Below are 16,573 nucleotides of genomic sequence, written 5' to 3' on the forward strand. Positions count from 1 at the left end.
AAACTTAGTTTAAAAAAACTTTCAAAAGTTAATAACTTTCCACTTTAATTCCCTATAAACAGTTTAAACTTTATATAAACCAAGAAATAACTTCCAATAAATACTTATAATTTATTACATAGTTGATTAAATATAAACAATAGTTTTAAAATATAAATTTAAAAATAAATGTTAAAAAAAAAATCCTTCTTAAAAAATAGTGGAACAAATACTCCATCTAGAGGCCAAAGTAGGAATAGCTTTTATTCTACCTACAATTTGGCTGCTCTAAACTTTAATACAGGGGCCAGGGAAACAAAATCATTAATCCATAATTCTTACTGGCATCCAGTTTTAGTTGCCAAAACAATTTTCGGTATTCAATGGTTGTCTCCCAAGGCCCTCCACATGGATGGATTTCTACCTTTTCTGCCACAAAAAAGTGAAATTTAGCTGAAGGTCAGGCAATAGTATGTCTGAACAAGGCATTCTTCACATCTTTATTTTTAACATCATTCAAGTGCTCATATATGCATCTTTTGAGCTTCCTAGTGGTTTTGCCAACATAAAAAGCCCCGCATATATCACACACTCCAATGTACACCACCCCTACGGTATCACAATTGCAATGTGTGTTGGTCCCTATTTCTATCTCTCTTCAAGATAGGAATAACTTTTGCCCTTGAAGGATGTAGGGGCATTGTGAACATCTCCCACATTTAAATGTTTCCGCTCTCTTAGCACCATTACTTTTCTTTTTACTTTCTAATACTTCCTTAATGTTTCTGCCTTTCCTATAGGTGAACCTTAAAGGTTCAGCGAAAATGTTGTTCAAATCAGAAAATTTATTAAATTTGTTCTAATTGGAACTCACTACATCCTTGATCAACATAGTTTTGGTACTAAAATTTAAAATAAATTACTACTCTAGTTAGTTTCACTCTGGTCTTTCCTGGACTTCCTCTCGTCCTGGTTTAAAGACTTCCCTAATATTGGGGCAAACTTGTTGTCTCTATCTTTTTTTTATTTCATCCATGATTTCCTCTATAAGGAATGGGGGATATTCTCTTTCCAAAAACATTTGTCTCAATTTTCCACATTCTGCATCAAAATCTTTGTCATCAGATGTCATACTACTCCTAATAACTTGCTCCCTCACTATTCCCTTCTTGTGGGAGATGGAGTGCGCACTTGTATAGTGAAGATAGGAGTTAGAAAATGTGCTTTTCCTGAAGACATTAGATTTAAAATATTGAGTCTCCCCTGTTTTTTCTAACAAAACGTCTACAAATTCAAGTCTTTCCTGGGAAATATTATGGGAAAATTTTAAAAATGTATTAGTATGATTAATGTAGTTGATAAACTCCAGCAAGTTTTCCTTGGGTCCCACCCAGAAAATACAAATATCATCCAGGTATCGACGACAGTAATTCCAATATTGACTATATTCTGAATTTAGTATGTATTTATCCTCACAAGTGGAGAGTACCAAATTGGTGTACATGGGAGCACAACTTGCTCCCATTGCTACCCCACTAGTCTGTTGGAAAAACTCTCTGTCAAAAAATAAGAAATTATTCCTAAGAACTAATTCCATCAACTCTAGGTACAAACAGACTTTCTCATGCTGAATATTCCCCTTGAACCTTAGTGCTTCTTCAAACCACTCAAAATTTATTAATTTTTAATATTTATTTTTAAATTTATATTTTAAAACTATTGTTTATATTTAATCAATTATGTAATAAATTATAAGTATTTATTAAAAGTTATTTATTGGTTTATATAAAGTTTAAACCATTTATAGGGAATTAAAATGGAAAGTTATTAACTTTTGAAAGTTTTTTTAAACTAAGGTTTTATTGACTTATTGATTGGAATAAAGATGTGATAGGTTGACTGTTTTATGAAGTGGTATATAAGGTAATTAAGGGAGTACACATTGTATTGTCTGATGAAGTCCTTTGGACGAAAAAGTATGTGCAATGGAAACATTAATAAACCAGCTTCCCTTGAGCTTCATGGTGTAATCATTCGTTTTTGTACAGCTTGTTCTCCAAACTGGTGTTACTTAGTATTATATTCATTTTGACTAATACCATTTTGGTTTATTCAGAAAAAAATGTATCTGACCTTCTCAATCTGTGGTTAAAGCTTAATCAGCAGGACTTTGGGGTGTGGTTATCTCAACAGCTTGTTTTAAGGATAAATTAGCCCCAGAAATCTGTGTTACAGCTATGTATAAGATATACATAAAAAATTATACAGGCTACAAAACACCCATGTGAGAAGACTAGATCTTGAGAGAGAGTATTATTTCTTTCTTGGAATTTATTGTATACATGTATCATGAGTCAGCCCTGAAGAAGACCGCAGAGTTGTGCAAGTAATGAATGTAACATCTAGTATTATCAAGCAACCTATATGTACCTTAGTTATCACATAATATAACTGATAGGAACCACTAGAACACAAGTTTCTTCTGCAATAGAACCACAAGACAGTGTGTGCCACTAGCAGCAAAGTATATGTTATCTGATGAGGAGCCTGAAACAAACAATGTCATTACTAAGACTGCACTGAAAAGAGGTCAGCAGGAACTTAAGCATTCAATTAATTTAGACATATTAAATAAACAAAGCAAGAAGAATACACCCGCTCATACTGTTTAGAAGAATTAGTCACAAGACTCCTGTGAGTTTTCTTTTGAAACAGAATAGAAAGGTAAAAGCATGAATGACATCTCAAAGTTTATTGAATATTCTAGGACCCAGACAATAGATCTCTTAACTCATTTGTGGATTAACTACTCCTGATATTACCTGAGACATTTAGTTTAGTAATTGCTGAGCATCCAGTCACACAGAGGCAAAGTCTGACTGATAAATTAAGTGAATAGTTATGAATAATTGGCAATGGTACTGCATTACTGACAGCAGTTTTGGACTTAATGGGTGCAACAAAGAACAGGTCTTGATTTATTCAAGCATTTATATATATATATATATATATATATATATATATATATATATATATATATATATACTTATAGAATATATATTTATATAGTTATAGAATATATAACTATAATGGAAGTTAAATAAACAATGAAACCCCTATGCTGCCCACTGGATTGCAACTTGGCTATCCAACAGATCACAAGAAGTTAAAGTTGCTGGTATCTTCTCTGAATATAAAACTGCAACTATCGGGGTACCCCATGGATGAGTGCTGGGCACTCTTCTATTTGACATTTATTTTGTAGACAGCCAAGTCAATGTCCATGAATTGCAGTTGACCAGTTTGACTTATAGCAGTAACCTGGCAGTGCTCATGAACTGATAATAAACTGCTCCAAAAAGGGATAGAATGTGCATGTACCTAGTGTACTGAAAGTGGTCAAAAGCTAAATACAAAAAAGTGCAGCATAGTATCATTCAATAAAAAGCTCTTCCCACATCAAATATTATAAGTGTTACTTATTTTCAAATAGATCCAGTCATAAGAGACCAAAGTACTTATGTGGATAACTCTCTGTCTAATTTGATCATCATGTTTCCACCACAGTCATGGTAAGAGCAGCTGTCTGACTTGATTATTAAACATTTTATTAGTGTTAAACTCAAAGAATAGGATAAATCATGTTAAAGAAATTGCATTAAAGTGAAAGTAATGAAATTTAGAGAGGCAGGCCCTTCTGAAACAGTATTAGTAAATGAGTATTGAAGAAGTACAGAAATATCATATCAGAATCAAAACAATGTTATAGTGAACAAGTAATTCTTAAAAGTGGAGTCGGATTGTTATGGTTGTCTGAAGACACAGTAAAGAGAATGAATGAGAAAAGTACAAAATGAAAAAAAACTATAAGGAAGTACCCCAGTACCGGGACAGGAAACATATTCTATTTAGTAGAATAAGGCGGGGAAGGTTGCAGAGTAATAAAGGTCAAAATTAAAGAAAGGACAGCTGATGCTGATAAAATTAATATAAAATCACTTATATGTTCTTAACAGAGAGAAAAGCCTAGACAAAGAAAATAGATACTTAATGAGTAGGAAGGATAGGTGCAAAAACAAAAGGCAGAGACAAAGTACAATTAATGAATAAATATTTACTTTGAGGTATTATCACTGATAGTGAAGGGACACATCACCTTCAAGATATATATATATATATATATATATATATATATATATATATATATATATATATATATATATATGGGTCTACTTTACATGGTCGACATTTCATAAAGTCGAAGACCATATGATCGACTTTTGAAATGTCGAACATGTAAAACAAAAAAAAAACCACAACAATCACTTACCATCACATTGCTAGCAGGGGGGCACCCACACACCCCCAGAACTTAAATATACCAACTCCAAGATCGCACTACAGTGCGCAAGATGGAAATCTTTCCATTCCACACTGTATGAAGATGCCCGTTCCACATGGTCAACATTTCGAAAGTCGATCATATGGTCTCAGCCATATGGCCTTCGACTTTATGAAATGTCGACCATGTGAAGGAGACCCCCTCCCTATATATATATATTTATATATATATATATATATATATATATATATATATATATATATACATAAGAATATGTAGTGGAGTCCAGTGGGTTCACCACTCAATAGTTCCTAAGGTCCCATACTTTATGGAAATATCTGTGATAGTTTAAGAGTCCAGTTTTGCACACTATTTATACATGCTATTCCAGCTATAAAGGCAAAAACTGTTATATATGGAACAAAAAGGAACCACTGTGAAGTATGTGCTTTTTCTTATCCTTTGTTAATATAAAATCTGAAGGGTATGCATAAGTGAAATCATACACAAACACTCATCCAGAAAAAAGGAGGTCATTGTCCCACTATACTCATCCCTCATTAGACCCATTATAGAATACAACGCCCCATTTGGTATGTACCTCTCAAGACATCTGCAACAACTGGAAAGGCCTCAGAAATACCTCACTAAAAGAATCACAGGCCTAAAGCAGATGCCCTACGCTGACCGCCTTAAAAAACTCCAGCTATACTCTGTCGCATATCGTCTACTCAGAGGCGATCTCTGCTTAACATACAAGGCCATGTCAAACCCAGAGCTGTTGGACATGTTACACTTAAAGAAATCCCAATCCCTCAGAGCTACACGCTCCAGGGATCTAAACCTTGTCATCACAATAAACAAAACATGCTGGAGGGATAGGTTCCTGACCCAGAGACTCCCCAGACTCTGGAATAGATTACCCATACATGTCAAGCAGAGTGCCTCTTTGGACCTCTTCAAGAGGAACCTTGACGATTGGATGGGAGAAAGGAAATTCACCCCAGGGATCACGTCAGTCACCCTGCTAGACAGGGGTCCAGGAAAGTAAATAATGTGGGAAGAAATAGCCAGAGAATTGTTATGGCTAGGCTTGTATAGGCCCTAGGGCTGATAGCCTAGTACCAACCTATGAACCTATGAACTGTTTCACTGATCATTTCACTGAATCCCATTTGATCAAAATAAGCAGAATGAATGGGCCAAGAACACCACAAATTATAATTTACCCCAAGGTTTGGTGATCTCAGAGTTAAAGAAAACAGATGGGGTACAGGAGGCACAACCCCTAAAATGGGACTTACAGTGAGAGAAGATTTGTATTATAGCCAGATGTATATTATAGCCAAATGAAACAAACTATGTTGCCAACTGCTGGATGCTGAATAATTTTACAGATTCACTGCTGAGTATTTTGTTTTTATTTAGTGATATTTACATTTTTGAAAATTTAAAGTAAAAATAGTACTTTTGGTATTCTTTGCCCATTTACAAAACAGTTACAAAGCATTTTATATTAAGCACCACTTATTTTGCAAATAATTTTATGATGCACAGCTATCAAATTCACAATGCTCAATTCTTTGATATCATCTTTTACAAAGAGATTCTCAGGTCTATCTTCAAGAAAAATGGAAATAAATTTCCTCTGACTTTTTTGACAAGTAATAAACCTGTAGGTAGGAGTTCTAATCTCACTGCAGTCAACTGGTGTGTGTGTGTGTGTGTGTGTGTGTGTGTGTGTGTGTGTGTGTGTGTGTGTGTGTGTGTGTGTGTGTGTGTGTGTGTGTGTATTTACAACATGGACAAAGAACACTGACCAATAAGATTGCTAGTTACCTGTGCATCAGACCTGTTCTTCCATATGGAAGAAAACTAGTTCAGGTCTACACCAAATTCAGTCTCAAATCTCTTCTGCTTCAAAGACTTCAAAAATTCCACAAACTGCCACCATCCTGAAAAGTCACTTAGCAGGAAAAAACTATCAAACACAAAAATACTCCAAAAATAAAAAATAAACCAGTAAATAAAAAAAATTAACAGTATCAAACAATATATATATACACCCCAACTCAAATACATTACAAAATCTGAATAAAAGAATATTAAAAATAATTAAATAATAAGAAATCAGAAAAGAAAGTTTCTATCGTCTGAACAAAACACCTTTGCTTATTCACTACACCTACTATCTCAAATCTTAAATTGACTAACTATTCAGCTCTTAAATTGGCTTGCATAAATCTGAAATTTTATTGCCTTGTAAATGATAATACATAATTTGGTGCAAGATCCTCTGTTTCACCTCTGTAAACAGCCTCCTGACTAACCATCAAGTGTCCATATCAATGGCCAAAGCACACACAACAAACTGTGATCTTCTATGGATTTGGTCACTCATTTTCAATCTACCATTCCAACTCAAAGATGGAAGGCACTAAATTCAAACCCAGCTCTTCCAGTTGAGTTTGAGAAGTTTGCTGACAGAATGACTCAAAAAATGAAGGGAGTTGGGGGCATTGGCACAGGTTCTGTGTAGTACCTATCAGGGAAACAGCCATGTGGGCCCACAGCTTTTAGCACCAACTGTAGTGCAGTGTCCTTTAGGAAGGAGAACATGGACCACAGGCTGCACACCAGATCAGTGCTAGCCACTTGGCAGTGTAAAACATAACTCTAGGTTAATGTTACCAAAAGGAGACATGGGTATTTGCTAGTGCCCAGTCTATTCCTAACTATGCCATAGACCCATGCTTATGGTGGGAGGGGTCTAAACACCCCCATTGCCCAGTGTTTGTCCACCATCATAAAGTCCAGACGCCCTAGGTCTACAAGCTACTAGCCAGCTTGTTCAGCTGCCCAATTTGGCTTACCTGGGAGAGTTCAGCTGAAAGAAAGCAGGATATAAAAGCAATCAACCTGTCAAACTTAGAGATTTGCGATATTGAATATTGATTCACTGATGGGATGTAGCTTGGAAGCAAATGTCATGATGTTGAGGAGGTGACTGGATATTCTGTGTATACAGGAAACAAGGTGGAAGGGCCTGGGATCTAGAATTTACTACTGTAGGAGGGAACATAATAGAAATGGTGTGAGAACTGTGGTGAGAGAGAGACAGAAAAAGTCTTTTGAAGACAGTGAGTCATATCAAAGGAATCAATGAAGGACTCATGGATATCAGACTGCAGTGTAAAGATAGGCTAATCTTCATAATCTCCATTTATGCTCAGTTACTGAGTTATGATGACAAGGAAAACAAGGCATTCAGGCAATAGTTACAGGACTTCCTTGGTAAAGTGGGAGAAAACAAGTTGGTCTTGATAACATGAGACCTGACTGTTCAAACTGGAGTAGGCAGAAAAGGATATGAAGATTCCCTGGGTCCCCATGGTTGAGGCAACAGGAATAATAATGGAACATATGTTCTGGACTTCTGCCTTGAAAATGGCTTAATGCTGGCAGGTATTTGTTGCACCACTGATTTTGGAAAAAAGTGGGAGGTCAGATAAGATTGGGTCTTTCGTGGCTCGAAGAACTAGACACTTTGGACGAATGGAGAAAAGAAATTCAGCCGGGGGTGGCACCCATGTCCCTCATGGACAATGCAGTTGGTGTTGACTTTAGACTTGCTCTGCAAATTATGTACACTTAATAAGGACAATTGGGGAACTTGGGGATTAACATGGCTAGGCTTATTAGGGCACTAGGGCCGATAACCTAGTAACCACCTATGAACAAAGGGTTCATCAAGACAAGCAGTCACAAGATGACATACAAGACTGACCATCATGCAACTCAGGTAAACATCTCCTGATAAGGAAAGGGTATTTTAGGATTAAGTAAGTGATTGTAAAGTCATCCCTAGTGCAATGGTCTGCCCCCAGCAAAAATCACTTGTGGTTGTACTCAACTGCAAGCAGTAGTTGGAGAAGGCTGAATGCTTGGAGTTTGACTGGACTGGAAGCACATGAGTTCAATGAAATACTAATGGCTCTAGTACCTCAGGAAGAAAAGGAAATATGTCAGGCAGAAATAAGAAGGATACTGTCTCAAAACAGCATATATGAAGGTGATTAAACAGATCTGTGGTTGAGCCAGATGTGGAAATAAACAAGGAAATAAGTAAGAAAACTAGTTGGCTGCCAAACAGATAAAGACAGAAGTTATGATGGCAAAGAACAAGGTATCAGGAAACTTCTACCAGCTTCTGGAACGTGACCTAGAATGGTGCACAAACAAGTTCAATCAGTTTGCAAGGCAATGACAGAAAAATAAAGAGCAGTCAGGAGACAATATTCACAAGGGATGCCAGCCACAATCTACTCACTTATTAAGAGGACATCAAGAACAGATGAAAGTACTTCAAGAAGCTTCTAAGTAAAGAAAACCCCAGCGATCTGCACTGCCACATGCACACTCTGTGGTGAAAGTGGAAGGAGAACCACCATGGATGAAACATAAATTGCAAAAAATGAGAATGAGGTCAGAGAAAGCAGCAGGCTTAAATGAAGTCATGGTACATATTATCATGATTTTGGGTGTATTACGGGAGAAATGGTTCCTGAAAATACTCACCATGATATGGAGAGAATGCATATTATCCCAGATGAATGAAGAATAAGCATTCTAGTGCCACTGTACAAGAAGAAAAGGGATATTAAAAACTGCAGAGCGTACAGAGTTATCAAAACCATGTCACATTAAATGAAAATGCTAGATAAAGTAAATGACAGAGATGCATAGCAGCAGAACATTAGATGGGAGATGAGCAATTTGTATTCACATTAAGATGCAGTACAATTGATCCAATATTTGCTGTAATACAGTAGAGGACAAGGTGGAGCTGAGGAAAGAGTCCAACTCTGCATTCCCAAGCATGGAGAAAGTATATGACAAGATCCTGGGCAGTACTGCGATAGTTCCAGTGCAGGCTATGTACAAGGACCCAATAACACAAGTGTGAACAGTGCTTGGACTAAGACATGTTTCCAGTAGGAGTGGGTGTGCATCAGTGTTCAGCTCTGAGCCCACTGTTGTGTATACTGGTGATGGACTACATTAGGAAATAGATCACTAGGGACAGATCAACAAAGCTGCTGTATGCAGATAAAGTATTACAACAAACATGAACAGGAACTTCAGCATAAGATAGGTGAATGGAAAGCAATATTAAAAGCACTAGGATAAAACTGAGGACACAGCGTGATACTCCTTTTAGTTGTCCAAGGTAAGAGATGTCACAGTAGTAAATGGGGGAATTAAAAGAAGATGAAAATAGACATAGATGGGAAACTGTGGAATGGGTTAACAGCCTCAAGTGTATCAGCGATTTAGATGAGCATATGTAAAATCTGACGGAGAAGGTCTAGGCTAGAATCAGAGATTCTGTAGTCAGCTGGCACAAGGTGTCAAGTGTATTTTGTGACATAAGAATGTCAAAGAAACTGAAAAGTAGCATTTATAAGACACTGGTGAAACTAGTGCTTCATTATGGCACAGACAACTGGTCAAGGCACAGCAACTGTGGAAGCTTGAGGTGATGTTAATGAAGTGCCTCAGATGGGTAGTGGGAGCACTGTGAAACTGACAAAGAAATAAGGACATTAGATGTAAGCTAGTTTAATGCCAACTATAGAGAAGGTCAAGGGAAAAAATTTACATTGGATCAGTCAACTTGTGCAGGAAATCAGAACATGATTTAGTAAAACAGATTTGGGAGAGACGGGAAGAAGGCAGGAGGAAAAGAGAGCATCGAGGCAAGCTATAGATGAATGGCATGAGCGAAGGCCTGCGACAGTCAGGCCTGACTGTCAAAAAGGTAGGAGAGTGGCATTGAATCAAGAGAGATGAAGACAGCTGATATAACACCCCTAACCCCCTGTAAAAATTGGAAAAAGGAAGTTGACGACAATAACGATTCTGTCCTTAGATGAAATGTGGCTGAAATATGAGACTCTCTTTTTGCCTTATACTCATTCACTATTCTGCACACAGAAACAACTGATTTTGTATTTACTTCTCACTAAAAATATTTAACTATTTGACTTAAACCTTCTTCCTTTCAAAAAAAATCTGAACTCTTTCACCACCATATCTTCCACATTACCCCCACCGTGCAGACTTCACACATGCTGTTTCTAAAGTTAACACAGGAGAAGACTATATATAGCTCCAGTTTACTAGATTCCCTCTTCTTTACTGCATAGCTTCAGTTATTTCAGTCATCTTACCTTGGTAAAATAAAAAGAAACATCATACTTTTTAGTGACCTAATCATGGACTGTTGTGATCCATATCACCAAAAACTAGAACTTATCACCAACTACCAAAACCACAGAGTGAAAGGATGAAAATGTACCTTAAAAACAAAAAAGCCCTTAAACAAATTCCAACTGAGCCAAACACCAAAAACAAAAATAAACAACTCAAATATAGGTTAAGCGCTTTCTTTCTTTTAATAAAGAACTTCTTCAGAACAAAGTACAATAAGCATATACTCTAAAAAATTATTATATTGACTAATAAAGGACTTGGGATCAATTCCCTGAACTACCAAAAGTTAAATTTTCTAAAATCAGAACCGACAATACTGTGTCTGGCTAAAGCATTATTGGTGTCTTTGTTTTTAATGGCGCTCAGATGTTCACTGATTCTACACCTTAACTTCCTGGTAGTCTTACCAATATAAAAATGTAGACACCCACAACATAAAGCCAAATAAATCAATCCCTCACATTTGCAATTATACTTGCCTTTAGCCTCAAAAGTAAAACCAAGATATTTAAAATGGTACTGACTGTTAGGATAAATGAACCTACAAAATTTACATTTGTTGCAGGAAAAAGTGCCTACCAGCCCTTTTTCATATCCACTACTGTTGTCTTTGAGGTGTTCCAATAAAAATTTTAAATTGTAAGTCTTTTTAAATATAAAATTAGGTTCTGAACCTAAAATCTTGGTGAGCTCCTGGTTGCCCAGAACCACTTTCCAGTTCTTCTTAATAATAGTTCTAACTAAATCACCTTCTATACTCATAGGGATTGAGAAGGCTAACTTTTTGTCACTGCCTTCACTAGAAGTATTAACTTTCAGTGTAAACCCAGCAAAAAGAATAGATGGAAATTTCTCTGCTCTATGATTAATCACTTACTTAGAAATTTCCACTAACCTGTCCTTAGGAGATCCTCTTTCACAAAACATATTAACTAATAAGTTTACTTATTTTAAAAATAAGGCATTGTCACTGATAATATGACTTAATCGAATCACCCTAAAGACTTAAACCTCGGCACAAGGATGAATAGGACATGCTGGAGGGATAGATTCATAACCAGAGGTTTCCCATGCTTTGGAACAAGATCCCAGTTCGTATTAGGCAGAGCCCCTCACTGACTCTCTTCAAGAGAAATCTTGATGAGTGGATGGGAGATCGTAAGTTTACCCCAGGGGTCACATCTGTGTCACTGCTAGACAGGGGCACAGTAAACTAATTCTATTATATAAGGGGACCTTCATTGTGTCACTACTAGACAGAGGCACAGTATTCTAAATTTATTCTGTACATTTTTGTACCATTTTATGGGGTGGCAAAAGCCACATCACTATGGCTAGGCTTACAAATGCCCCAGGGCAGATAGCCTAGTACTATACTATGAAACTATGAAACCCAACCTGTAAAAATATTTAACTTCATAAAAGGGGGATGATAACTAGTGTAATGTAAATAATTATTGCTAAAAGTTCCTTTTCTAAAAATCGTACTACTAACTTTTTTAGAAGTAAGGTCAATGGAAAGCTGTGTATCCGAAAAAAGCATGTGGCACTTATAAATAGAAAAAAAATAATAAGCGAAATAGGGATCATTTAGCTTATTCAAATCACATGCCTATGTTATTAAGGGCTTTTCCAAACGGTTTTATCAACGTTCCACCAGTAAGGGCATTGAAACCAATACCGGACGCAACGTTTGGACCAATTGGATTTGTTTTCTTCTAATTCCTCTGACGTCAGAACCTAATTTTATTTTTAAAAAGACTCACAATTTAAAATGTTTATTGGAACACCTCAAAGACAACAGTAGTGGGTATGAAAAAGGGCCAGTAGGAACTTTTCCCTATAACAAATGTAAATTTTGTAGGTTCATTTATCCTAACAGTCAGTACTGTTTTGAAGATCTTGGTTTTACTTTTGAGGCTAAAGGCAAATATAATTGCAAAAGTGAGGGATTGGTTTATTTGACTTTATGTTGTGGGTGTCCAAGTTTTTATACTGGTAAGACTACCAGAAAGTTAAGTTGTAGAATCAGTGAACATTTGAGAGCCATTAAAAACAAAGACACCAACAGCGCTTTAGTCAGACACAGTATTAGAAAAGTTTACTTTTTGGTAGTTCAGGGAATTGATCCCAAGTCCTTTATTGATCAGTATAATATTTTTTTTAGAGCATTTAGAGTTAAAATGGCAAGTTTTCCTGTGTGCTGATACAGCACTAAGTTTAAATGAAACTATTTCCATTAAACGTTTGGTAAAATATCAGTGTAGTTAATATTTTTTATTTGTGGGCTGTAAACTTTGCTGTATGTATTTAACTCTTTTTTTTACTTTTCCATTCATTGGTGGCTTGTCATATGACATCACTTTTTGATAAGATTTAAACCAGCGTATGTGTTTTGTACTTTGTTCTGAAGAGGTTCTTTATTAAAGGAACGGAAGCACTTTAACCTATATTTCAGTTGTTTATTTTTGTTTCTGGTGTTTGGCTTCATTGGAATTGGTTTAAGAGCTTTTTTTTGTTTTTAACCTATCATCAGCTATTTCAGTCTTACCCATTTCATCTCCACACACACTGGTGACAGTTTGTGGAATTTTTGAAGTCTGTGAAGGAGAAGAGATCTGAGACTGAATTTGGTGTAGATGACCTGAATTTGTTTTCTCCCATGCGGAAGAACAGATCTGATGCCCAATGTAGATCAATGTGTGTGTGTGTGTGTGTGTGTGTGTGTGTGTGTGTGTGTGTGTGTGTACCTTTAAGAAGCTATCCAAGGGCTTGCACAAGTGTATAAATACTGAGCACGTGCAAGTCTGACTGCCATTTTGTAGTAAGCTGTTGAGATGTAAGCATGCATGCATGTAAGGTCTGTCTGTTAACTAGTTCGTTCATACCTTATGATGCTGCTATCCATCCTGATGTGTTTCTATGTATTAAAACGTCTAAATGAAACTGCCCGCCTGCTTGTCATTAAAGTCAGATAAGGATGAGCAACACATGGGTAACTAGCAATCTTATTGGCCAGTGTTCTTTGTCTACGTTGTAAATACAGACACACATACACACACACACCAATCCTCCACTTTCTCTTGTCTTCATTTTAGACCTTCTTTTATTAATAATCCTCAGAGATGCCTTTCTAGCCATGTTGTGCCAAGCTTCCTATTTAATTACCTACCCTTCTTGCTTTTAATCCTTTATAAAACCCAGAATATTTCCATCTTAATTAAATGCCAGTTATTTCCTGCCTGCAAATGCACATTTCTCTTTGATTGCCTAAATTTTAGTGGTGTTCACTCTATTCCCTTTCTATCATAATGATTACCTCAATGTATGATACTCCATCATCTGTCCAATCTAAGATTTATGCCATCCAGCTAAAAACAAAAACATAGACTTACAGATAATCACTGCCCATGTGGTTAAAAAGAGATTAAAACATGTATGCATGATAGACAATGCTTAGTGCAAATGGAAATCCACAACACTCCCAACTATGTCTCTCTTTCAAAATTTGAGAAGACAAAACTAGAATAGCAAAAAAAATCACAGCCATCTTACCTAGTCAATTAAAAATGTACTGGGCTAAAATCAAGACATGTTTAGAGGTTTGGTTATGGGAAGCTTAAGTATTCATTAAGGAGATCTAACAGGTGTATGTAAGATTAGGTAATGAGCTAAGAGAAGGGTTGCTTGATTTAATAGACATAGACATATTAAGATCAATGAAAGAAATAGACTGCAGATGGTCAATAAAACCCAAAAAGAAGTTTGGTAAAACAAATGAACACAGTAATTAGGACTGTTCATAGAGATCCATGCTATATAACAGAAGTAAACAGGATATATTACTGTGCTGTTAAATTAATAACTGATAAAGTCCTACCACAAGAACACTGGGTAGTGAGGGAAAGGAAGGGAAGAAATCGAATAACATCATGGAAATATCGAATAGAGAAAACTATAAATCACTTAAGACAAGAAGTGTCACTGTTAGAAGAATATAGAAGAGGGAACAGATCAACAAATATAGTAAGAAAGATAGATGTGATAAAAGCAATGCACAGTATTAGAACAGACCAGGATCTATCATGCACTATCACAAACTAAAAATCTCAGCGCAGGCAGAAAAACTTAGAATATATGCAGATAAATATAAAGAAAAGTACAAAATAAGCAATTTACTGATTACCCAAAAAAGTTTTATAGAGAATTGGGAAACAAGGTAAAAGGAATTGAAAGACTACCTATAATAAAGAAGAAATAGATGCATTTTGGAGAAGTATCTATGAAGATCCTGTGGAACATAACAAAGATGCTAAATGAATAAAAGAAGTAGAAGAAAGAATAGGAAGCTTAAAAGTACAGGATATGAAATGGGATGAAGTAACAGCCAGAGAGATTGAAACAAAATTAAGAAAAGCCTCTAATTGGAAAACCCCAGGCCCAGATACAGTACCTAACATTTGGTTAAAAGTATTAACATATTTACATGAAGAGTTAGCAATGAATAAGAACTATTTATATGCACACTCCAAACAGACACCAACCTAGCTAACAACAGAAAAACAATGCTCCTACTTAACAGTGAACCTGCAAGCTACCCTAAAAATTATAGACCAATAACTTGCCTTCCAACGACATATAAACTATACAGAGGAACTGATGCTGACAGAGTATATAGTCATTTAGAAGAAAACTCAATTGTGTCAGTGGAAGAAAAGGGCAATAAAAAAGTCATATGGAACAAAGGATCATTTGTTGTTAAATAAAGCCATAATGGTGAACTGTAAAAAGAGGAAGAATCTAAGTATGGCTTGGATTGACTACAAAAAAAGCATTTGATAGTATTCCACATTCATGGATAAAAGAGTGTATAAAAATGTATAAGATACACCCTATACTGATTGACTACATTACAGTGACCATGAAACAGTGGCAGACCACTTTGCAATTAAGCCATGTTAAGGGACAAATTATTATCCCAGGGATAAAACTTCAAAAGGGGATATTTCAGGGTGACTTTCTGTCACCACTGCTATTCTGCCTTGCCCTTAATCCATTAAGCTGTCTACTTAATAGCTTAGGCCATGGCTATAATTTGGCTCCTGGAAAACAACAAAGTGTAAAGACTTCTCATATACTCTTTGTCGATGATTTAAAACTGTATAGCTCATCAGATGAGGAACTGAAAGTACAACTGCAAGTTGTCAAAACCTTTTCAGATGATATAAGAATGTCATTTGGTCTTGATAAATGTGCAAAAGCAACCTTTAAAGCAGGAAAACTGCAGCACCAGGAAAACATCAGTTTTGGACAAGAATGTGATATAAAAGAACTTGAGCAAGAGGGAGTGTATAAATATTTGAGAACTGATGAAGGATCAGCAATAAAACATGAACAAATGTGAATAAAACTTAGTAAGTTATACTGTAGAAGATTTAAATTAATCCTGGAAACAGTGTTGACATGTAGAAACAAAATCCAAGCTATAAACCAATTTCTTCCTGTCCTAACTTTCAGTTTTGGAGTGACTGACTGGCCCCAAAAGGTGCTGGACAGATTATATAGGAAAACAAGAAGGATGCTTCATGCTCACCACATGATTTATAAAAATCAGTGCACACCAAGATTATATATTCCTTGTTCCGAAGTAGAGATGGGCCTCCTTGAAATTGATTACATGCATAGATTTCCAATCGTGGGACTCCACACATATACTCTGACTGCGCAAGACCCAAACATAGTGAAAGTTTTGAAACATGAGAATAAATCTAAGATGACTTCTCTGATTAATCTAGCAGAAGCATATCAGCTTCAAGCAGGAATGTATATCAAACCAGAAGTAGATAAAAATCAGGCAGCAACTGAATGTGCCAAAAAACAAAAGAAAGAATATAAGGTGAAGGATCTGATGAGAAGGCAAGAAATGTGGAAAATGCATAAATATAGTTGCAAGTATAAAAAACTTCTGGAAGAACC

This window comes from Protopterus annectens, chromosome 14.part0, assembly GCF_019279795.1.
Source record: "Protopterus annectens isolate FY-2018-M chromosome 14.part0, PAN1.0, whole genome shotgun sequence".
NCBI classification, from domain to species: domain Eukaryota; kingdom Metazoa; phylum Chordata; order Ceratodontiformes; family Protopteridae; genus Protopterus; species Protopterus annectens.